Below are 24,173 nucleotides of genomic sequence, written 5' to 3' on the forward strand. Positions count from 1 at the left end.
TACTTTTATTAATCAACTCTGAAAAACAAAAGCAATTACAAATGATCACACTCGTGATCCCCACACCTAACTCTAGGTGTCACTTCGCACTTGAACTCACAAGCACTTGCACTCACACTCGTAAATGCTACCCAATCACTAACCTCTTAGTGATTCAATACAAACCCTTTGTTTCCCTCTAAATGCTTCCTACTCAAAGCTTACAAGAGATAATTACAAAACAATCCTTACTGTGTGCATAAATAGTTTGTAAGAGATGAACTAACTATTTCCCTTAGAGTGTATTTCGAGCTTTCAAAGATAGAGAAGTTTTTCAGAAAAGCTCACTCGAAATTCTGATCGAGTTTATGCTTTTATAAGGTTGGGAGATGAATTCTTTCGTGATCTTTTCAGATCATAACTTAGGTAAATAGAATATCTTTTATTTTGTAAATAAGAGATATTCTAAGATATTATTCTACTTTCCATAAATGGGTAGAATAATATATTCTAAGTTATATGCGAAATAATTCATCTCCAACTCTGCATAAACTGAATCAATTAGTTCAGTAAATATTCTCTAAGGATAGGAAATATATATTCCAGAAAATATTTACTGAACTAATGTCCAGGTTCATGAAACAAGCTACGAAGCAGCTGTTTCCCAACCTGTTAGTGTCCTAGAGATCAGGTCAACTTTTCCTGATCTCTACAACACTAAATATTCTAAGTAAGGGATACAGATAACTCACGTACAAACATCCATGCACACTTAACATTATAAAGACTACAAAGATCAACTATCCTAATCTGAGAGACTTCATAATCTTCAAGTCTTGACGGCCTTCCTTGATAGAACATTCTGATACAGATTTCTTGAATGCTTTGATTCAAAAGAACTTCATATTGCCTCAAGTACTTGGGATAGCTGTTCCTGTTCAAAATGTCAGTTGATATAATATAAAACCAACAAGAACCAGCTAGTCAGCTGTTTGTCATCACTCAAAACCTTAAGTGACTCAACAAATTCCCCCTTTTTGATGATGACAAACACTTTGAAGTTTCCTGCACCTGCACGTTAGTGAGAAACAGCAAAGTAAAGAAAGTTCTAATCTACACTTAAGAAGACAAGACTTTCTACTAGACTTTCTACACAGGGGATATCTTGTGTAAAAGACTTATGACACTGATGACTGACCAGGATAGCCATCTTCATTTAAAAGAAACAACTTGTTTTTGGATTTTTGGAAAAAGACACTGAAACAGTTAGTTAATCTAACTGTTCTCTCTATTTTAACTTGTTTTTGTGATTATCTGACTCAAGGAAATAAAAGACTCAATCTAATTGTCTAACAAGGCCTTTTCAGAAACATCAACCTGCTTTTGCCCCTTTTGGCATCATTAAAAAGCATTCAAAAAATAGAATTGCACACCAAAATATCGCAAGTAAGCCAAAAATCAGTAGTTTCAACCACTGATCAATCTCAATGCTGTAGGGTAGCACAAACAGGTTATTCAATCACATGAAACAGAAAAAGCTTAAAACTGTTCAGGATTACACACCAGAAGGTTAGAAACATAATAGAAACCACACTGCATGAAAAACAGTCTAGCAGTGTGGGGGAACAGCAAATATTATGGCAGTTAATGGAAGGGGAGGGGGAGACTGAAGTGATCATTCATCATCATCTTCATCCTCTTCTTCATCCTCTGGGTTGATCTCCTCCTCGAAGTCAGAACCTTCCTCAGCTGTCTTTTCTTCTTCCTTCTTCTCCTTTTCCTCTGTCTCTTCTTCTTCTTCCTCATCAGATTCATTTTCCTCTTCTTCAGAACCTTCTCCTTTTTCAGCATCAGGACCCTTCTCACTGGAGGATTCCTCATCATCCGTCTCAATGATCCTACAGTGTGTAGAGTCAAACTGCATCCCAGACTCTGGGGGCAACAGGTGATCAATCACCCTGCAAATAGTGAGGAATTTCCTGTTGTTCATAAGCTTATCAAGCTTCCTTTCTTCTTCAGCCTGCACTAGACTGGCAGCCAACTTTATGATCCTCTCATCCTGCCTTTCCAACTTGGCAAGAAGCATTGCCACATCCTCAGGAGTGATTTCCTCCTGGTTCCCTGCATCCCTTGGGCTACTTTCTTGACATACAAAAGTCAGCCTCTTTCCAGAGTAGTCAATCTTCTTCTGAGTGAGTATTTTCTTGGAGAACAACTGAAGACTCACCACCTCACCAGAAAAAGAAAACTTGGGATTCTGCTCCTTGATGATTTTGCAGATAAAAGAACCATAAGGCAGGGAGTTGTGGGATGAAGCATGGCAGTACAACATGTGCTCCATCATTAGAGCAGGCAGATTAACCTTAACCTTTTTCAGGATCAGATAGATCAGGACCATGTCCATGATCCTAACAGTACCTCTGCCTTGACCCTTGGGCAGAAAGACCTTCAAACACATGGAGTGCAGAACCAACATAATTGCCTCCCTAAAGTCACTAGGGGAACCAGCTTCTTCCTTCTTTCCAAACAAAAACTGAGTAACCTCCTCAGGTGTTACTCCTCCCATTAGGGGCCACCCATCACTGCTATATCTACCAAAACCATCTCTAGGTATACCCAGCAACTCAGATAAAACAGACTCAGAAACATGTACAATACTACCAGAAACAGTTGATGCCACAGACATATCAATGTTTTGCTTTAGATTAACAAAGAACTGACGAACAGGACCAACAAAAGCATCATTTAAATCATTAAACAGAGACATCCATCCTTGGAACTCAAGAAGTTCCTTAACTTGACTCAAAGCAGGAATATCAAAATATTCATTCTCAACACCACAACCAGATAACACAGTCCTAGAACTTAAAGAAGTTGCACCAGTACTGGGGTTAACAGGTTGTTTACCTTTAGCAGTCTTGGAGATACGGGAAACAGATGATGTTGCTTTCCTTTTCTCTCCTCTCTTAGGCTCAGATGGTGTAGTCTCCTTCTCTTCTGAGCCCTTAATGACCTTTGAAGCAGCCCTAGTCTGCCTTTTCCTTACAGAGCCAGTAGTGGTACCAGCAACCACCTTGGTCACCACTACATCTAGATCCTCCTCCATCTTCTTGTCCTCCTTCTCCTCATCCAATCCTTCATCAGCCACTTCCTCTAACTGTTTTTCAAGTTTCTTGGCTATCTTTTTAACAGGTTCCCCCTCAGAAGGTGATTTGGGGTTTGAAGAAACGGTTTCAGTTATTTGAGTGAGGGTTTCGATGGATTTCTCTTTTGGGGCCTTTTTGGATTTGGATTTTTGTGGAGAAGGGTTTAAAGTTTTAGTCTTTGATGGTGAAGCAGGTTTTTCCTTCAAGACATTCTCTTTTGAAGGAGTTTGTCTCAAGGGAACGGCCTTGATGGGTTCAGTTTCAGAGGGGTTGATTTCTGGTGTTGCTTGTGAAGGAGTCTGCTTAGAGACGTTCATAAGAACATCCTTGATTGTTTCTTGAGATTTTGACGAGGGGGAACTAGCCAAACTTGCTTTGGAACCTCCTTTCCTTCCTCCTTTCCTTCCAGTTCCAGCCTTTCTCACCATTGTTGCTTGTCTAAGCTTCGAAGAATTGATCTTGTGTAGAGAGAGAAGTTGAGAATTTTTGATGAATGATGAATAATCACGGAGCAAAGAAAGGGAAGCAAATATATAGCAAGAGGAATTATAGAGACAATCAGAAATAAAATCAGAGGATCAGAAGATATTTGGAAGTTATTTTAATTTGGAAATAACTTCCATAAATGAACAACTGCCCATAATTGCAACTGTCAGAACAAATTGCCGTTGGAGGAAAATAACTGCCATATTTTAAAGATTTTAAAATCAAATAAGAATATAAAAAATATTTTCTCACGGTTTAATTTGAAATTAATTTCAAAATTAATCCGTTTGTATTTGCTGCTGTTTCCTCTGCTGGTAGGGTTACTGAAACAGTTGCTTATCTGTTCAATATGGTCTTCAATCCTGAAAGTGATTAGCTGCAATATTGCTCACATAGAGATAAGCAATTAACATTGAGATAATAGACAGATTGCAAAGGTATGATGCACGCACACATTTAAAGAATACTTAATTAGCCAATCATTGGGGAAAAACAGCTGAGAGAGGTCTCTTAGTTTGACCTAGTCAGACCTAACATGACTCTAAACTTGCAGAAAGACTCTTTACCCAATGGCTTAGTGAAGATATCTGCAATTTGTTCTTCACTGTTGCAAAAACTCAGCTCTACAAGACCTTTCTCAACATTATCTCTTAGGAAATGATGTCTTATCTCAATATGCTTTGTCCTGGAATGCTGCACAGGATTCTTAGAAATGTTAATAGCACTTGTATTATCACATAAAATAGGTACATTTTCATAGAAAATACCAAAATCTTTCAACTGGTTCCTTATCCACAACAGCTGGGAGCAGCAAGCTGCAGCAGCTATGTATTCAGATTCTGCTGTGGATAAAGCAACAGAATTTTGTTTCTTTGATCCCCATGAAATCAAGCAGGGACCTAAGAAATGTGCCATACCAGATGTGCTCTTTCTGTCTACTAGGAATCCAGCATAATCTGCATCTGTGTATCCTAATAGTTCAATTGAACCACCTTTGGGGTACCACAAGTACAGATCATCTGTTCCTACTAAGTATCTAAATATTCTCTTGACAGCCTTTAGGTGAGATTCTTTGGGATTGCTTTGAAAACGTGCACACAATCCCACAGAAAACACTATATCTGGCCTACTAGCTGTCAAGTAGAGAAGAGAACCAATCATACCTCTAAACAGTGTAGCTTCCACGCTCTCTCCTTTATCATCACTGTCTAGCTTTGCATTTGTAGGTATTGGAGTTGCATATGATTTACTGTCTTGCAATCCATACTTCTTGATTAGTTCCTTTAGATACTTCTGTTGATGTATCATGATCCCATCAACTGTTTGCTTGATCTGCAATCCTAGGAAGAATCCTAGTTCTCCCATCATGCTCATCTCAAATTCACTTTGCATCAGATCTGCAAACTCACTACACAAAATTTGATTAGTAGCACCAAATATTATATCATCTACATATATCTGTACTACAATCAAATCAAAATTCCTGGTTTTGATAAAGAGGGTCTTATCAACCGTTCCTCTTCTATAGTCATGTTCCATCAGAAAGTTGGACAGCCTTTCATACCAAGCTCTAGGAGCTTGTTTAAGACCATAGAGCGCCTTGTCCAGCTTATATACATGATTTGGGAATTGACTATCAGCAAAGCCAGGGGGCTGCTCAACATATACTTCTTCTTTCAAATAACCATTAAGAAATGCTGTCTTAACATCCATTTGAAAGAGCTTAATGTTCTTATGAGCAGCAAAGGCAATCAAGATCCTTATTGCCTCAAGTCTAGCTACTGGGGCAAAGGTTTCATCATAATCAATGCCTTCTTGCTGATTATAACCTTGCACGACCAGTCTAGCTTTGTTTCTGACTATAGTACCCAGATCATCCAATTTGTTTCTGAAGACCCACCTGGTACCTATGATTGACCTGTTCTCAGGTCTTGGCTCAAGATGCCACACTTTATTTCTTTCAAATTGATTTAATTCATCTTGCATAGCCAAAACCCAATCAGGATCTTTTAAAGCCATCTTGTAGTCAGTTGGTTCTATATTAGATAAAAATGAGAAAAATGCACAAAAGTTTTCATAAACTGCTCTCCTAGTCTGAATGCCTTTACTGATATCACTCAGAATTTGTTCAGTAGGATGAGAAGATTTATATTTAAAAATGCTAGATCTAGGTGCATTCTCATTTAATCCATCAGAACCATCATGCATCCCTGGTTCATTTGTGCCATCGAATTGGTTTTGCACAGATGGACCAGTATGCTGAGATGTTCCCCCTACCTCCCTTACCTGGGTGGAAAACTTGTCCTGAAAGTTTTCTGTTCCCCCTGAGGTGTTGCTTTCTCCATTTACTTGGGGGCCTTCATCTCCATCCTCATGAGTATCCACTTGTTGAGGATCTCCTTCATTGTGACCAAGTCCTTCACCAGCAGCATCTGGTGAACCAGTATGTGAACCTGGTTTTTCTAAGGAAACATCAGTTGATTCTCCTGTAAAATACAAAAGTCCTATCTCATCTAAGTCATCAACCTGCACATTCTCACAACACATATTAAATTCATCAAAGACTACATGAACACTTTCTTCAACACACAAAGTTTTCTTATTGAATACTTTATATGCCTTACTGTGAGAAGAATAACCAAGGAAAACAGCTTCATCACTTCTTGGATCAAATTTATCCAAGCTGTTCTTACCATTATTATGCACATAACACTTACAACCAAAGGTTCTGAAGTATGCTATGTTTGGTTTCCTTCCTCTAAGAAGTTCGTATGGAGTCTTCTTCATTTGAGGCCTTAACATCAACCTATTTAACATGTGACAAGCTGTATTTACAGCTTCTGCCCAAAAAGACTTGGGGAGACAACTCTCAATGAGCATTGTTCTTGCCATTTCTTCCAAAGTCCTGTTCTTCCTCTCAACTACTCCATTTTGTTGAGGAGTTCTTGGGGCAGAGAAATTGTGAGAAACTCCATGTTCCCTGCAGAACTCTATGAAGCTAGAGTTATCAAACTCTGATCCATGATCAGATCTTATGGCACCCAGTTGATGATTGATCTTGTTCTGAACCTGCTTTACTAATACAATAAACTCATCAAAAGTTTCATCTTTAGAAGACAGAAATAGAGTCCATGTGTATCTGGAATAATCATCAACAATGACACACACATATCTAGAACCATTTCTACTTTGGACTCTCATGGGTCCACATAAATCAATATGGATAAGTTCTAGAGGTCTGCTGGTACGGATAGTTTTCTTTGGCTTAAAAAAGGATTTGACCTGTTTCCCTTTAGCACATTCTTCACAAACTCTATCTGCTTCAAACTTGATGTTAGGCAGGCCTATCACCAATTCTTGAGACCTGAGTTTGTTAAGAAGTCTAAAGCTGACATGTCCCATCCTTTTATGCCAAAGCCACTGGTCCCTATCAGAAACAGCACTCAAACAGATGGACTTGTTCTCAGGGATTTGGTTTAAATAAGTAATGTAAACGTTTTCATGTCTGAATCCCTGGCAGACAAGTTCATTTGTTTGCAAATTCACTATGTGACAAAGGTTGTCTTTGAACTCAACTTTATTACCTTTATCACATAATTGTGAAATACTCAAGAGATTATGTTGTAAACCATCAACATAATATACATCACTAATAGCATGGGAAAGTGACTTACCAACCTTACCAATTCCAAGAATGGTACCTTTGCTGTTATCACCAAAAGTCACCTTTCCCCCTTCATGAGCTGTAAGTGAGAGAAACTGTTTCCTATCCCCTGACATGTGTCTTGAGCAGCCACTGTCCAAATACCAGTAGGTATTGTCTCTCACTTCAGCCTGCACAGGAAAAATTTAAACATTAGCTTTAGGAACCCAAATCTTTTTGGGTCCCTTTCCAACAACAGATTCAAGCACGTCTTTTCTAACCCAAATCTGTTTAACATTTTTCTCATTTTTATCCAATCTACTTTTCCTGTCTTTACACTCATATTTCTTATGGCCATTCTTGCCACAATGATAGCACACATGCATGTCTTTTGCTAAGACATACTTACCTTTCTTATACTCCTGTAACCATGTAGTATCTCTGGGAGACCAGTTCCTCCTGTTCCCCTTCCCAGTATAACCAAGTCCCCTTCTACCACTGTTTCCAGCAGTTAAGGTTAACTGGTTCAATGAGTTCTGGGATTGGAGGACTTTATCCATTCTCTTCTTAAATTCTATGAACTCTCTATCCTTTAAATTCATTTTCTCATGCAGGGATAATTTCTGGTCAACAACTATCTCAAAGTCAAGCTTAGCTCTTTCAAGCTCAGCTTGCAATTTTGAAATACTTGAATCATGCAAAACTACAGGATCACATGAATTAGTCTTTCTAAGCTGGGCTAACTCAACCTGCAAGCTACAAATTTTAGCTTCACATTCATCATGCATATTACTATAAACAGTTTCAGAACCAGTACTTTTGCTGTCCTTAACTAGGACATATGCTTTATATAGTTTCTCTACATCATCAACTAACAAGTTGAATCCTTCTAACAGTTTAGACCTATTCAGAGCACTTGCCCTAGATTTTATACTATCAAAGTCGTACAAGTCATCATCACTATAATCAAGCACGTTAATGACACAACTTGTAAACTGTTTCTCACATTCATCATCACTGTCATCACATAAACCCATATCAGATTTTATTCTCTGAATTTCAAGTTTGCTTTGATCTAAAGCAATCTCTAGTTCAGCTACTTCCTGCTTCAAGTTAGCACAGACACTTTCCAACAAATCACAACTTGAATTAGCAATATCATATTCTTTAGACTTTTCTTTAAACTTTCTCTTAAAATCATGATAAGCAATTCCAAGTTCTAAACATTGATCTAAAGCACTACTAGCACATTCCATCAAGTTTTCTCTATCATAAAAGAGCATATCCTTTTTGATCTGATCAATGTTTACCTGATGTTGATCCAAGGGGTGCTTCTTTGCCATGAGGCAGTGGACATCTGAGCTGGTTCCTCTGCTGTACCTGGTATCTTCTTCTGAACTTTGATTTAGTATTGCTGTCATACATACATCTGACTGACTTGAATCATCTCCCTCTTCATCACTGTCTGTATCTCCCCAGATAGCAGTAACCATGGCCTTTTTGTAGGCCATCTTGTCTGCTTCCTTGGACTGGTTGTCCTTCCATTGAGGACAATTCTTCACAAGGTGTCCCTTCTCACCACACTTAAAGCATCCTGTTGCAGAGAAATTGTTAGATTTTTTATTTGATGCATTATTAAACTTACCCTTGATGAATTTTCCCTTCTGGGTTCTGAAACTTCTTTCAAACCTTCTAGCCATCATTCCTATTTCATCATCCTCATCTTCGACTGTTCCCTTTAGTGCAATTCCTTTTGCTGGTACCTTCTCTGACTTAGATCCAACCAGCATTTCATGGGTCATGAGGGAACCTATCAGCTGTTCAACTGATAGAATTGAAAGATCCTTTGCCTCATAAATGGCTGTAACCTTGGGAGTCCATTCACCTGTCAAACTTCTCAAAATCTTTCTAACAAGATCTTCATCAGTAAAGCTTTTACCAAGAGATTTTAAATCATTTACAATAGTCATGAATCTACCAAAACAAGTATTAATATCTTCATCCTTAAACATATTAAAAGATTCATATTTTGACATAAGTAAATCAATTTTAGACCTTTTTACCTCACTGGTACCCTCAAAGGCAAGTTCAAGGGTATCCCAGATCTCCTTGGCAGTGGTGCATGCTGAGATCCTGTTTGTCTCATTCTCAGCAATGGCCTGTTGCAGTATTGACATAGCCTTAGCATTTTTCTCCAGCTTTTTGTAATCAGTGGAGATGTATTCATCTTCAGTCTTTGGGACTAGCTTCCCTTCTGGATCAGACTTCTCAATGGTCAAGGGACCATTCTTAACAACCAACCAGCATTCATAATCAATGCCAATGATGATATTCTTGATTCTGTTCTTCCACCATGCATAGTTCTTCCCATTGAACTTTGGTGTCTTGTTGTCATATCCCATAGCATTCATTTCCTGAGTACTCATGATCTACTTCTCTAGGTGTTACCCTTACAAGAAGCCGAGGCTCTGATACCAATTGAAAGTGCAGCTGGTACTCAAGAAGGGGGGGTTGAATTGAGTACAGGGCAGTGTTAAGAATTATTGGATTTTCTTCTCTATTTATGTAGGGGGACCAGGTGATGAACTGGTCCTGCAGCGGAAACAGAAAATTCAATAAATAATCAACACAAAGATTTAACGAGGTTCAGCTCAACTCTGAGCCTACGTCCTCCACTACCCTAATTACTTTTATTAATCAACTCTGAAAAACAAAAGCAATTACAAATGATCACATTCGTGATCCCCACACCTACCTCTAGGTGTCACTTCGCACTTGAACTCACAAGCACTTGCACTCACACTCGTAAATGCTACCCAATCACTAACCTCTTAGTGATTCAATACAAACCCTTTGTTTCCCTCTAAATGCTTCCTACTCAAAGCTTACAAGAGATAATTACAAAACAATCCTTACTGTGTGCATAAATAGTTTGTAAGAGATGAACTAACTATTTCCCTTAGAGTGTATTTCGAGCTTTCAAAGATAGAGAAGTTTTTCAGAAAAGCTCACTCGAAATTCTGATCGAGTTTATGCTTTTATAAGGTTGGGAGATGAATTCTTTCGTGATCTTTTCAGATCATAACTTAGGTAAATAGAATATCTTTTATTTTGTAAATAAGAGATATTCTAAGATATTATTCTACTTTCCATAAATGGGTAGAATAATATATTCTAAGTTATATGCGAAATAATTCATCTCCAACTCTGCATAAACTGAATCAATTAGTTTAGTAAATATTCTCTAAGGATAGGAAATATATATTCCAGAAAATATTTACTGAACTAATGTCCAGGTTCATGAAACAAGCTACGAAGCAGCTGTTTCCCAACCTGTTAGTGTCCTAGAGATCAGGTTAACTTTTCCTGATCTCTACAACACTAAATATTCTAAGTAAGGGATACAGATAACTCACGTACAAACATCCATGCACACTTAACATTATAAAGACTACAAAGATCAACTATCCTAATCTGAGAGACTTCATAATCTTCAAGTCTTGACGGCCTTCCTTGATAGAACATTCTGATACAGATTTCTTGAATGCTTTGATTCAAAAGAACTTCATATTGCCTCAAGTACTTGGGATAGCTGTTCCTGTTCAAAATGTCAGTTGATATAATATAAAACCAACAAGAACCAGCTAGTCAGCTGTTTGTCATCACTCAAAACCTTAAGTGACTCAACAGTAGAGCATCTTTATATGAGGTTGTGGTTGAGACACCAAGAGAGGTGAGAGTAGAGAAAGAGATTGTGAAACCCAAGCTCTCTTATCCGAAAAAATTCATGAGACACAAATTGGATGAGCAATTTGGGAGATTTATTGATATGCTCAAACAACTTCACCTTTCTCTACCTTTCACCGACGTGATCAACCAAATGCCTAATTATGCCAAATTCCTCAAAGACATTTTGAGAGGAAAGAGGACTTGTGATGTTGTGGAGACAATCAATTTGACTGAAAATTGTAGTGCGATCATCATGAACAAAATGCCACCCAAGTTGAAAGACCCTAGAAACTTTTCCATCCCTTGTGCTATTAACAAGATGCAATTTGATAATTCCTTTTGTGACTTAGGAGCTAGTGTAAGCTTAATGCCATATTCGGTTTATCAAAGACTTGATCTAGGGGAACTCTTACCTTCTAATATTACCTTGAAACTAGCCGATAGGTCAATCAAGTTTCCAAAAGGTAAAGTGGAAGATGTTCCATTGAGGGTTGGGAAGTTTGTGTTCCCGGTGGATTTTGTTGTTTTAGAAATGGATGAAGATGCTACCATTCCAATTATTCTAGGTAGATCATTTCTTGCTACCTCGGGTGCTATGATAGATGTAAAGTGTGCAAAGATTTCCCTTAAGGTAGGAGATGAGGTCATAGAATTCGATTTGAATGAAAGCATGAAATATCGAAGTTCTTCTCTTGAAAATTGCATGATGATTGACTCTCTTGATCATGTTGTGTCTTCCATGCATGAGCACTTGCTCACCTATAACGATGCTCTTGAGAATGTTTTATTGAACAAAGACAAGCTAGGTGTACCATGTAAGGAGGTAGCATTGTATGAGGAATTGCTTAATGGAAGCATGGAGGAAGTGGATGAACAATTGTGCTTGAAGATCTCAAGCCATGAAGCTTTGCAAGTGGCCGCAACAAAAGAAGGTAAAGGTGTGACTATGGTAGAGCTCAAACCTCTACCATCACACCTTAGGTATAAATTCTTAGGCCCAAATTCCACTTACCCCGTAATTGTTAGTGCATCCTTGAGCGAGAGCCAAGCTCAAGCGTTATGTTGTGTCTTGAGAAAGCACCAAGGTGCTTTGGGCTATACTATCGATGATCTTAAAGGTATAAGCCCCGCTTTGTGTACGCACCACATAACGCTTGAGGAAGGAACCCTTCCTTCTATTGAACGACAAAGAAAGCTACACCCTCAAATGGGAGAGGTGGTGAAAAAAGAGATCACCAAGCTCTTGGATGCGGGAATCATATTCCCTAACTCAAGCTCTAGGTGGGTTTCTCCTGTTCATGTCGTTCCTAAGAAGGGGGGTATGACCGTAGTCAATAATGAGAGTGGTGAGCTCATTCCAACTAGGACGGTCACCGGTTGGAGGATGTGTATAGACTATAGACGTCTAAATACATCCATCAAAAGGGATCACTTTCCCCTTCCATTCATTGATCAAATGTTAGAGAAACTAACAAGGCACAAGTTCTATTGCTTCCTTGATGGATATTCGGGATTTTTCCAAATTCCAATCCACCCCAAAGATCAAGAGAAGACAACATTTACTTGCCCATATGCGACCTTTGCCTATAGGAGAATGCCCTTTGGCCTTTGTAATGCTCCCGCAACTTTCCAAAGGTGCATGATGAGCATTTTTGGAGACATGTTGGAGGAAGAAATGGAGGTATTTATGGATGATTTCTCCGTAGGTGGGGTTTCATTTGAAGAGTGCCTAGTTAATCTTGAGAAATGTTTAGCTTGGTGTGTAAAGGTTAATCTTGTCTTGAATTGGGAGAAATGCCATTTCATGGTGGAGGAAGGGATAGTGCTTGGGCATAAGATCTCTCATAAAGGAATAGAGGTGGATAAGGCCAAAATTGAAGTTATTGAGAAGCTTCCACCTCCGGTGAATGTCAAGGGAGTGAGATCATTTTTGGGTATTGCGGGTTTCTATAGAAGATTCATCAAGGATTTCTCACTCATTGCCAAGCCCCTTAATGATCTTCTTCAAAAAGATGTTGAGTTCGTTTTTTATGATAAATGCTTGGAAGCATTTAATCGATTGAAGAAGGCCCTAATCTCTACCCCCATTGTTCAATCCCCAAGATGGGATATACCCTTTGAATTGATGTGTGATGCTATTTATTGGGCAATTGGAGGTGTTTTGGGACAACGTGTGGACAAGAAGCTTTATGTCATTTACTATATGTCCAAGACACTAAATGGGGCTCAAAAGAATTACACAACAACGGAAAAAGAATTCTTGGCCATTGTTCACTCTTTCGAGAAATTCCGGTGTTATTTATTGGGTTCCAAGACCATTGTCTTCAAGGATCATGCGGCTCTCAAATATCTCTTTGCCAAGAAAGAATCCAAGCCAAGGTTGATTCGTTGGGTGCTTGAATTACAAACTTTTGAAATAGAGATTAGGGATAAGAAGGGTGCGGAAAATGTTGTGGCGGACCAACTTTCTCGCCTTGAGGGTGATCAAATTCATGATGATGGTCTACCAATTGAAGATAGAAGCTTGATGATGTCTTGTATGCCATTAAGGTTACGGATCTCCCATGGTATGTCGACTTGGTGAACTTTCTAGCATGTGGGGAGTTTCCACCTTCTTTCTCCAAGAACCAAAAGAAGAAGCTCAAGAGGGAGGCAAGACATTACTTGTGGGACAAACCAATCTTGTATAAACACGGGTTGGATGGATTGCTTCGACGTTGTGTCCCGAATGAAGAGGTGCCAAGTGTTCTAAAGATGTGCCATTCGGATCGAAGTGGCGGTCATATGGGCGTTTTAAAAACCGCCACTAAGGTTCTTTAATGTGGTTTGTGGTGGCCGCATCTCTTCAAAGATTCATGGGGCTTTGTAAAGTCATGCGACCGATGTCAAAGGGTTGGAAATATCTCCAAGAGGAATGAGATGCCTCAACAGCCTGTTCTTGGGTTAGAGGTGTTCGATGTTTGGGGGATTGACTTCATGGGACCATTCCCATCTTCATATGGTAATCAATTCATACTTGTGGCTGTGGACTATGTTTCTAAATGGGTTGAGGCCATTGCCTCCCCTACTAATGACCACAGAGTAGTGTTGAAGTTGTTCAACAAAATCATCTTCCCAAGGTTTGGCGTACCTAAGGCTGTGATAAGCGATAACGGATCTCATTTTGTTCACAACGCCTTCCAAAAGATGTTGAGGAAACATGGAGTGCATCAACGGTTCGGCCTTCCATATCATCCTCAATCGAGTGGCCAAGTCGAGGTCTCCAATCGTCAAATAAAGCTCATTCTTGAGAAGACGGTTTCAAGGAATAGAAAGGATTGGTCGGACAAGTTAGATGATGCTCTTTGGGCTTATAGGACGACTTTCAAGACGCCCATTGGTACCACTCCATATCGCCTTGTGTATGGCAAGTCTTGCCATCTCCCGGTGGAGCTTGAAAACCGTGCTTTATGGGCAATCAAAAAGATAAACTTTGATTTAGAACGTGCGGGGGAGAAAAGGTGGTTGGATCTTCATGAGCTAGAGGAGCTTAGACTTGATGCTTATGACTGTGCTAGCACCTACAAAGCTCGTTCCAAAGAAGCTCATGATAATCTTATTAAGAAGAAGGAGTTTTGTATGGGTGATAAAGTCCTCCTCTACCACTCGAGAATGAAGTTATTTCCCGGAAAGCTCATGTCAAAATGGAGTGGTCCTTTCTTGGTGAAAGATGTTTTTGCTAATGGCACCGTGGAGATTTCTCCTTTGGATTCCTCATCTTCTTTCAAGGTTAATAGTCATCGGCTTAAGAAATATTTTGATGGAGTGTTTGTTGGTCTTATTCATTAAATGATTCTTTTCAAACCACCTTGAGTGGGGTGGTAAACGTCGAGCTAACGACGTTAAACAAAAGCGCTTACGGGAGGCAACCCGGATTCTCAGCTTTACTCTCTTTTCCTTTCTTTCTTTTATTTTTGTTTTTTTTGTTGATTTTTGCTCTTACCCTTCCTTGTGTTTTTGGTTTGTTTTGTAGGGTGCCTTTATTCATCATATATGGACTAAATGTGTTTGTTGAGGGTGATAAGAGGTTTTAGAGTGCAGGGGAGAGGGCACCCCGCGGGCTTGGAGAGGCCTCGGGAGCCCTTGCTTTCAATAGTGGAAATCGGATTAGTAGCTCTCTGCGGTCTCTCTGCGGGCTCTCCACGGGCGCGGGTGCCTTAGAGAGAGCGCGGGGGAAATTCAGAGAGGGCGCGGCTCATTTTCTAAAATTTGGATCAGGAACTCTCCGCGGGCGCGGCAATATTGGAGCTTTTCAGAAACTCTCCGCGGTTGCCCCGCGGTCTCTCTGCGGGCGCGGCAATATTGGAGCGGGCGCGGCTTTGTCGAGAGAGGGCGCGGGGATCTGGGTTTTAATTAGCCCGGTTCCTCTCTCTTTCTCTTTCCTCTTTAATTTTCCCTTTCACTCTTAATTTTCCCCATTCTCTCTCCTCCTTCTCTCAAACCCTAACCCCCAAATCATCTCTTTCCCTCAATTTTACTAAAATTCACCTTTATTTTCTCTTAAATTTCCATCCAAACTTCCTTCATACTCCATTTTCATCAAGTTTGCTCTTCTTTCTCGTGGTTTTCTTCGGGAATTTCGAGTCTACTCGGTTTTGTGCTTTATTTGAGTCTTCAATCATGGTATACTTCTCACCTTTGTTTTATTTTTGTCAATTTCAATTGATTTTTATGCATTGGTTGTGAGTGGCCTTGATAAAGCTTTAGTATGATGTTTTTGGTTGTTTGTATGGTGGTTTTGGAATTATTTTGGATGTTTTTGTGCTTCTTTTTGTGATAGCTTTTTAATATTGTTGGTTGTTGTTGGATTTTTGGTTGTTTGTTGCTTGTAACAGGTACTTTGTAGTTTGTGGTGGTTTTGGGTGGTCTTGTAAACGGAGGTTTGTTCACGTTGGTGGTAGTGTTGAAGTTGAGTGTTTTTTGTGATTAATATATTGGTTGAGCTTGAAACTATGGATTTGTTGAGGAGAGTTAAGAGTATCAAGAGAAGTTCAAACCAATCCCCCGGCCAATCCTCTCGTGGCCAACCTTCAAACACCGAACCCCCTCAAAAACAAACTACTCAAGATAATGCCCCACCTCCTCCTTTACCCGCTCTCAAATTTCATAACCGGGCTAAACACACCCCTATCTATAATAAAATGAAATCCCGGAAATTTAGACCATCCCGCAACTATTTTCTCGAGGATATGGAAAAATTGGGTGTTGATGCCGATCTTAACATTTTGCTCCGTAATCTTGGTTTGGTTGAGTTTGTGAAGTCATCCCCCCGAACTTATTTGGAACCATGCATTGAATTTTTCTCCACCTTTGAGTTTAATATGACCGGGGATACTGACTATATCATCTCTTTTCAACTTTTCAATTCTAAACATACCATGAACCTTGCGGAATTCAACAAAGCCCTTGGTTTCAACCCAAATACCGACTTCTTTGAGCCCTTGGTTGCCCTTCACAAGACCGAATACAATGAGGTTAGTTAGTGGAGAGCCATATCTAGGAAGAAGTCGTTTGACTCTAAGGAATCGCTTGCTAGCGAGATCATTCACCCGACTCTTCGTATTCTCCACCGGATTCTTGGGTATACAGTGTTTAGTAAGCAAGATCTTGGGAAGCTTTCGAGGGAGGAGATCTTGGTGCTTTGGATGGCTACAAGGCCGGATTTGGGGCCAAGGTTGAATTTTGGGTATTTTTTCATGAATTGTTGTAAGTTGATCGCCAATGGGAAGAAGACGGGTGAGATTCATTGTGGTGGTATGATTACTAGATTAGTGCATTATTTCAAGCAAGAGCGTTTCCTGAGGTCTTCTACTCCGATAGGAAAGAGTGAAGACATGTATTTGGATATGAAGCAACTCAACACCTTGCGCTTCATTTCTAAGACTAAGGGAAACGGTGGGTACTCTTGGCTAGTGCGTAATGTGAACCATTGTATGCTCCCAACCCAGCTGCCACCTCAATCACTCGAGAGGCTAGGATTGTTTGGAGGATTCCTGAGGATGACGGGAGGGTTGAGAATGTTATGGAGGAGGATGATGGTGATGAGGACGATGATGATGATGATGGGCATGATGGTGAAGGTGGAGAGGGAGAAGATGGTGAAGATGAAGAGGATGAAGAAGAGCAACAACAACAGCAACCGCAACAAAGAGGAAGAAGAAGACAACAACATCACCAACAAGACAACCAAGGAGATGCATATCTCCGTGAGATGGAGGCTATGCGTGAGCATATGGAGCGCATGCAATTGAGCATGCAAGGTATGTATTCGAACCATCGAACTACCCTTATGTGCCGCCCCAACAAGGGCCGGTGCCATCTCGGGGTGGTGACAACCTCCCCACGTACCCATATTGGCCCGGGGTTGCGAACCCCGATGAGCCAAGGCGTGACTTCCCAGATGAGTCCTGCCATTATGACTACCGGGTCTCGAGGGGGGAGTGATTATCGGGGTGACCCCGACTACTACTATGTTCACCCCACTCACCCCGAGCTCTGTATGCAACCGAAACCTTTTGACCAATTATCCACATCTCAACTTGACTTTTTTAAGGGTCGCTAGGGTTCCCTCCCGGTTGTACCGGAGGTTGGGATGTGGATGATGGTGGTGTCGGCCCTAGTGGACAATAGTTTCCCCCTTGGTTGTTTGATTCCCTTTTTGTTTCCTCCCTTTAGCTTTGCATGTTTTTAAGCATCGCGGTCGATGCCCTTATTTTGTACGGGGGGGGGGGGGGGAATCAAATAGGATGCTTTAGGGTAGGTTTTTAGGGAGGCACTTTGGACTCTTGGGGATGTGTTTGAAAGGGATTTTTTGGATTTCTCTTTCTTCGCTCTTGGTAGTCTTGTTGGTATGTTGTTTATCTTGTTGTCTTGGTTTTTGATGATGATGTTTTGTGGTCCCTTCTATTGATGAAGATGATGGTTTCTCTGGTTCTTTGTACATAATTTTCACTTAAGTTTACTTTTGTTTGCTTTTTTTTTTGGAAGTTACTAACAATTTCATTTTGTATATAGTCGTTTTTTGTTCTTTTTCTCACCTTGCTCATAGCCACTGCTTTGGTCTTCGAAGCTTCTTAGAGGAGGTCATTCTTGCTCCTTGATTATTGCAGCATAGCTTGGACGCTTGGTGAGGCCTTTCTTGTTTTATCTCATTACTTTTCTTCCTTTAATTTTCTTGGCTGCTTATATTAGGATTAGTTTTAGGAGAGTTGAACGGTTCGAGGATGTATGATTATAACACCTAGTGTGTTTGGGGTCTTTGGCGATGTGGCCATTTGACCGCTTGTTTGTAGATTGGGAAATACGTGTTATGATTGCATCTTTGTCCTTTTCTTTGTTCTTATACTTTTCCTTTCTCTTGGTTTTCCATATTTTATTTTCTTTTCTCTTCTTTTTGTTCTTGGTTTTGTACATAGCTTTTTGAGGTTTATTTTTCATTCTTTTTTTTTTACTTGGATTTGTAAACAATGGACTCTTTCTTTTGGATAATAACCTTACTAGGTGGTCATGGTATGCACAGTTTGAGAATACGTTTTGTTGATTCTAGGATAAAGCATGCTAGGATAGTTGTCTAGAACTAGGGGGATCATGAAGCCGGATTCTACTTGTTTGTGGCATGTTGGTAGTTGCTCCCTATCTTCGATTTGACAACCTTAGTGAGTTTTTGCTACAACCATGTGAGATTCATACTTTTTCAAGCTTTCATCATATTCTTGCATGAGCGGCATGGATCCTTGACTTTCGCAAACTTAATCTTGAATCTCAACGTATGATTCCTAAGACCGAGACCGAACCACCTACGGAGGACAAAGGCATCTTTTCGGGGAGGTATTTTTCCTTTTTACAGGATAGTTTATTTATTTTTACCTTTGGGTTTGGGATACATTTGCCTAATTGCTAGCCCTTTGAACTTTTTTCCCTTCTTTTCAAGCCACATATTTAGAATTCCTGAGCCTTTTGTTTCATTTTCATTTTCTCTTGGTTTTTGTGAAGCAATGGTCAATGTTGGAAGATTGTGGTGTATAAGTTTGGACTTTGGTTCGAATTGGTGAACAAGGTTGAGTTGTTTATATTTGGAAAATAATGGCAAATGACTAAGTAAAAGCCTTCCCAAATAAAAAGGCAAGGACTAATGCTTTGATAAAGTAAGAAAAAAATTCCAAAAAAAAAAAAGAGAGAGAGACAAGAAAAGAGAAAAACCATAAAAATTCAAGTGTCTTTCTCCCTTCTATGCATTGGGGACAATGCTCCTTTTAGCTTGGGGGGAAAGCCTTTGCGCTTTTTGTTCTTATGTTTGTAGATTGTTGCTTTGAATAAGCTTGGGGGTGTTAATATGTTTTTGTTTGGTGATTACTCGATTTTGGTGTTAAGATTTGGCCAATCTTTGCTTCACAATTTAGGTTAACCACCAAATTTTAAATTTAGCCTACCTTAACCCTTTTTGCCTTATGTTACAACCTTTGGGAAGACCTTTTGACCTAGGGGTTGAGTCATTCATCGGTGGAGGGAATCATGGGTTATAGCCTAAGGAAAGGGAATGCGAAGTCAAGATGTCGAGTAAGCCAAAAATTCGATCTTTTTCCGGTTCCTTTGTGGAATCTATGAGACGCTCACTAAGGGGAGATATGAGATTAGTAGGGGGAACGTGGTAAGATCGTTTGGGATAAAAGTGGAGTGTGACAACTAGTTCCTATGCTTAGCATATTTATGTTTCAATCAACCTTAGGTATCTTATAACGTGCATACCATTACTTACTTTAGAAAGGTTGTTATTCATTTGAACTATAGTCACTTTGTAAAGTTCATTTCACAAAGATTTTTATTTTTGTTTTGTTTTTCATTATTTGCTCTTTATTCTTGTATTTTGCCTCATTTTTCCTTCTTTTGTTTGTTTAATAAGAGTTATACATTATCTCTAGGAAACCTTTACGAGAGCATCACTCGTCCTCTAGAGTGATCTAGGGGTTTAAATGGCTTGTCTTTTGATAAACCCTTCTTTATTCTCACAAAGATTTTATTTTTGTTTTGTTTTTCATTATTTGCTCTTTATTCTTGTATTTTGCCTCATTTTTCCTTCTTTTGTTTGTTTAATAAGAGTTATAGGTTATCTCTAGGAAACCTTTACGAGAGCATCACTCGTCCTCTAGAGCGATCTAGGGGTTTAAATGGCTTGTCTTTTGATAAGCCCTTCTTTACTCTCACAAAGATTTTATTTTTGTTTTGTTTTTCATTATTTGCTCTTTATTCTTGTATTTTGCCTCATTTTTCCTTCTTTTGTTTGTTTAATAAGAGTTATAGGTTATCTCTAGGAAACCTTTACGAGAGCATCACTCGTCCTCTAGAACGATCTAGGGGTTTAAATGGCTTGTCTTTTGATCTAGGTGTTTTGGATAAAATTGACCGTGATTACTACGAAAGTGAGTTAGTGTATATTCTCACCTCTTTCTTTTTCTTTTCTTATTTTGAATAAGGCCTTCTTTTTCCTTTTTAGCCTTTGTTTTGCTCGGGACGAGCAAAAGTCTAGCTTGGGGGAATTTGATGAGTGTCATTTATGGCACTCATAGGGTAGTCCTTTAGGATGATTTCTTCTTCCTTTTTGTGCTTTCTTATCTTATTGTTTGTATTGCTTGGATTTGAATTGGATATTGTAGTTGATATTGTTTTCTCTTGATTTTGATTTAGAATGATGATCAATGCTAATTCTAGTGATTTATTCTTGAGTTACACCATGATTAGTGAGTAGATTAGTTGCTAGGGAGAAGGGGAAGCATGCTTGATTGATAATTTGTGCTAGTTGATGATCTTTGATTGATTGAATTGTTGCAATTAAATTGGTTGACATAGTTTTGCATGTGATTAATTAGAATAGGAATGATCAACCTACAAGATTAATCTAGATTGCATTGCATTTCTTAATGACATGACCCATCAATTTGAGAATTGCTTTAATTGATTGAGTTTGATTGTGAATTTCCTTGATTAGCCATTCATAGTGACCCCTAGTTTGGCCTCTAGGAGATAGATCTTGAACTCTCTTGATTGCTACTATTGTTTTTCCTTTGCAATGCTTGAATCAAACGAAGAAATTGTCGATTAGCACGATTATTGAATTAGCATGTGGAACCAATATCCCTAGCATTTAGCTTATTGAATTACTTGATTAGTCTAATTTTGATATCATAACACCAACCATTTTCTCACTTCAATCTCCAAAATATCTCGATTTAGGCTAACGATAACACCAACTAACTCCTTTGGGTTTGACCCTATACTTACCTATACTTGTTTTAGGTTGGTTTAGGATTTTATAAATAGTGTTTGATTTTGAGATAGGCAATTAACGACTAGTTTATTCCTCTATCAGGGACATCGCACTTTCCAGATTCTGGAGAATCGTAGAGGTATAATTTAATCCTTTTAAAAGTTAGCTCTAGATTTTTATTAGCATTCGTAGATCTTCTTTTTGCTTTCTTCGTAGATTTGGTTCTACGAGTATTTACCGTTGCTAGCGCCAGCAAGACCTTCTCCTCGCGAGCACCCTATTGGCGGCTGTTGGGGAGGTCGCATTAGTGATTAGGCCTCTACTACCCGTGTCCGAGAGATGATCCTCTCAGTATGTTCTTTTGGACGCTCGTCTCTTTTATTGCCTTTTAATAGACTTTTATCTCACAAACGTGTTTTGTAGTAGCCTGATCTAGTGTATCAGCCATGGGCAGATCTGGATGTTCCTACGCTAGCTGCGCAATACACTACTGAGCGTCACTACTTTCAGGGGACGTACGAGGCCGTGGTGTACCTCGGTGAGAGGGTGGCTGTTCAACACTCTTCAGAGATCTTCATTGTCCCTGCTCCTCTGCCACGACACATGTTTTATGAGGCGATGTTGATAAACTTGGCGGGAAGGTCGCATGCTGGTACACCTTGGCGGTCTCATGCCCATCCAGGGCAGTGCTACGAGGAGGACTTGCTGCCGCTGCTAGCTCCAGCCCGTGTTTTATCCGAGGAGGCGGTGGTATTGTAGACACCCATTTGTGTCTCCCAAAAATCAAACCCGGGGATAAATACATTTCGCGTCGAATCATAATCGAATGAAGTGAAAGTTTGGAAAGTCTAATGTTGCGGTTAGTTTTTATCTAAAATCTCTCTTTCTGTTTTCGAAAATTAATTCTATTTTATGAAAATAGCCAATCCAGTTTAGTTTGGTCCATGACAAGGGTCCTATAATAGTGTAGTTGGATTGGGCTTGAAAAGACCTTTCCAACAATATATTATAAGCCCAATTCCGATGAATAATGAGGAAATTATGGCCAAATTACTAAACTGGGCCCGGTTTGATTTTCATATGCAACCCAATGATCTAGATCGAGGAGGGCCTATTATGAATTATCATTCCTAATGCAATTAGGTTTGATTATAGTCTTCTAGAATCTTCTAGAAGGTCCTTTTGAATCCTAATGGGTTAAGGAAATATAATTAAGATTTATGAGTTTTATTTGGAATAAAAGATGTGTTTAATGTGAAATTACGATTTTATCCCTCGTACGCACTTTTACGACTTTGATTATATAAAAAAAATAGAAAATGCGTGGAAAAATATTATGCAGCGCCAAACGTTAGGTTATCGCGCGGCGACAGAAGCTGTTGTAGGCGACAAAGGCGTGTTTTATTCCTTTTCGAACTCTGATTCTTTTTATCAATTCCGTACTATTTCATTATAAATAGCATCCTTAGACCTCCGTTTTCAATCATTAATTCTTATCAAGAATTTCTTGATTTTCTCTCTCACTCTTTCTTTTTCTAAACCGGCCCTTTTTAAACAAAATCAGCATTCACAAGATCTAGACACACCTAGAAAAATTTGAAGTTGCCTTCGCCCTAAAAGTGAAAGTTTGATATTTCTGAGGGTTTGGTCCCAAATCTAATATAAACTTTCTTAATGCTCTATTTCAATTATTTAACTTAGTTATTTGATTTTATATTTTCCTTGAAGTTACTAACGTGTGTATTTTGTTATTAGAAAGAGATACGAGGCATCCAAGTAAGTGCTTTAATTGATTTATTGATATTTGATATAAAAAACATGTTTAGATTATTATTTTGATTCCTATTATCATGTTAGGATGTTTTATTGCTTCCTAGTGTCATGCTTAGGGTAACAACTAAAAATTTCTAATATCAAGTATCATTAAAAGAATGCTTCCTATTTTCTTTCCTAATAGCATGTTAGTATCATGTTAGGGTTCAATCTTTGATCGTTAATGTTTAGTGACATGCTAGTGTTTGTTATTAATATTGTTAGTATCATTCCTAGGATCTTGCTATTAATATTATGCTTTATTTTTAAAATGATTATGATTGTTATTATGATTATTATTACGATGATGATTATGGTTAATATTATGTTGCTTGATTATATTTTATTGTTATTTCTTGATCACACCTTTATGCATGTTTAAAGGGAATTTGTACTTGTAATCACGGTTAATAAGATAATTAATAATCTTGTTTAGGGTTAATTTTATTATAGTTCAAGTGATCGCCAATAATATATTTATTTGTGCATTAATATTCAAGCAACATAGAATAAACAAGTTTAGGGTAAATCTATTAATTGCATGTTAGTCAGAAAGCGCACATGAATGCGAGAAGAATAAAGTAGAGGTCTATTATTAGGGCAGGTTCTTTCTCTTTTAGATTGGATTTGTCCCTTCATCCCCGAACTTCCAGTCTTGGTTCCAGACTTATTGGAGTTAACGATCTCCTGGATCGTTAAGGGGTGTAACCTTCACCCTGTGAACGGTTTACAAGTTCCTAAAACTTGTTTGCGAATCTTTTGCTTTTTCTTCCTTCCCTTTCGGCGCCACCACGCTTAAGTGTATGATCACAGTGGGGTTCAAGTTTGGGGTAATGCTTGAAATATTCCCTATAGTTTTTTTGCGACTCCACTGGGAGGATTTCTATTTTAATTCCTAATATTTATTTTGGCAGTTATTTAGAATGAGTGGATGAGACTCGAAAATTTCTAAGTATTTCATGTGCATAATTTTGATTAACCTTATTGTCATATGCATAAAAAAAAGGTTCTCATAGGAAAGACCATCCGTAATGAGTCAAAAACATAGAATTTTTACACGTAGGAAATTTAAGGAATA

Source organism: Chenopodium album, chromosome 4 (assembly GCF_948465745.1).
Source record: "Chenopodium album chromosome 4, dcCheAlbu1.1, whole genome shotgun sequence".
In the NCBI taxonomy this organism is placed as follows: Eukaryota; Viridiplantae; Streptophyta; class Magnoliopsida; order Caryophyllales; family Amaranthaceae; genus Chenopodium; species Chenopodium album.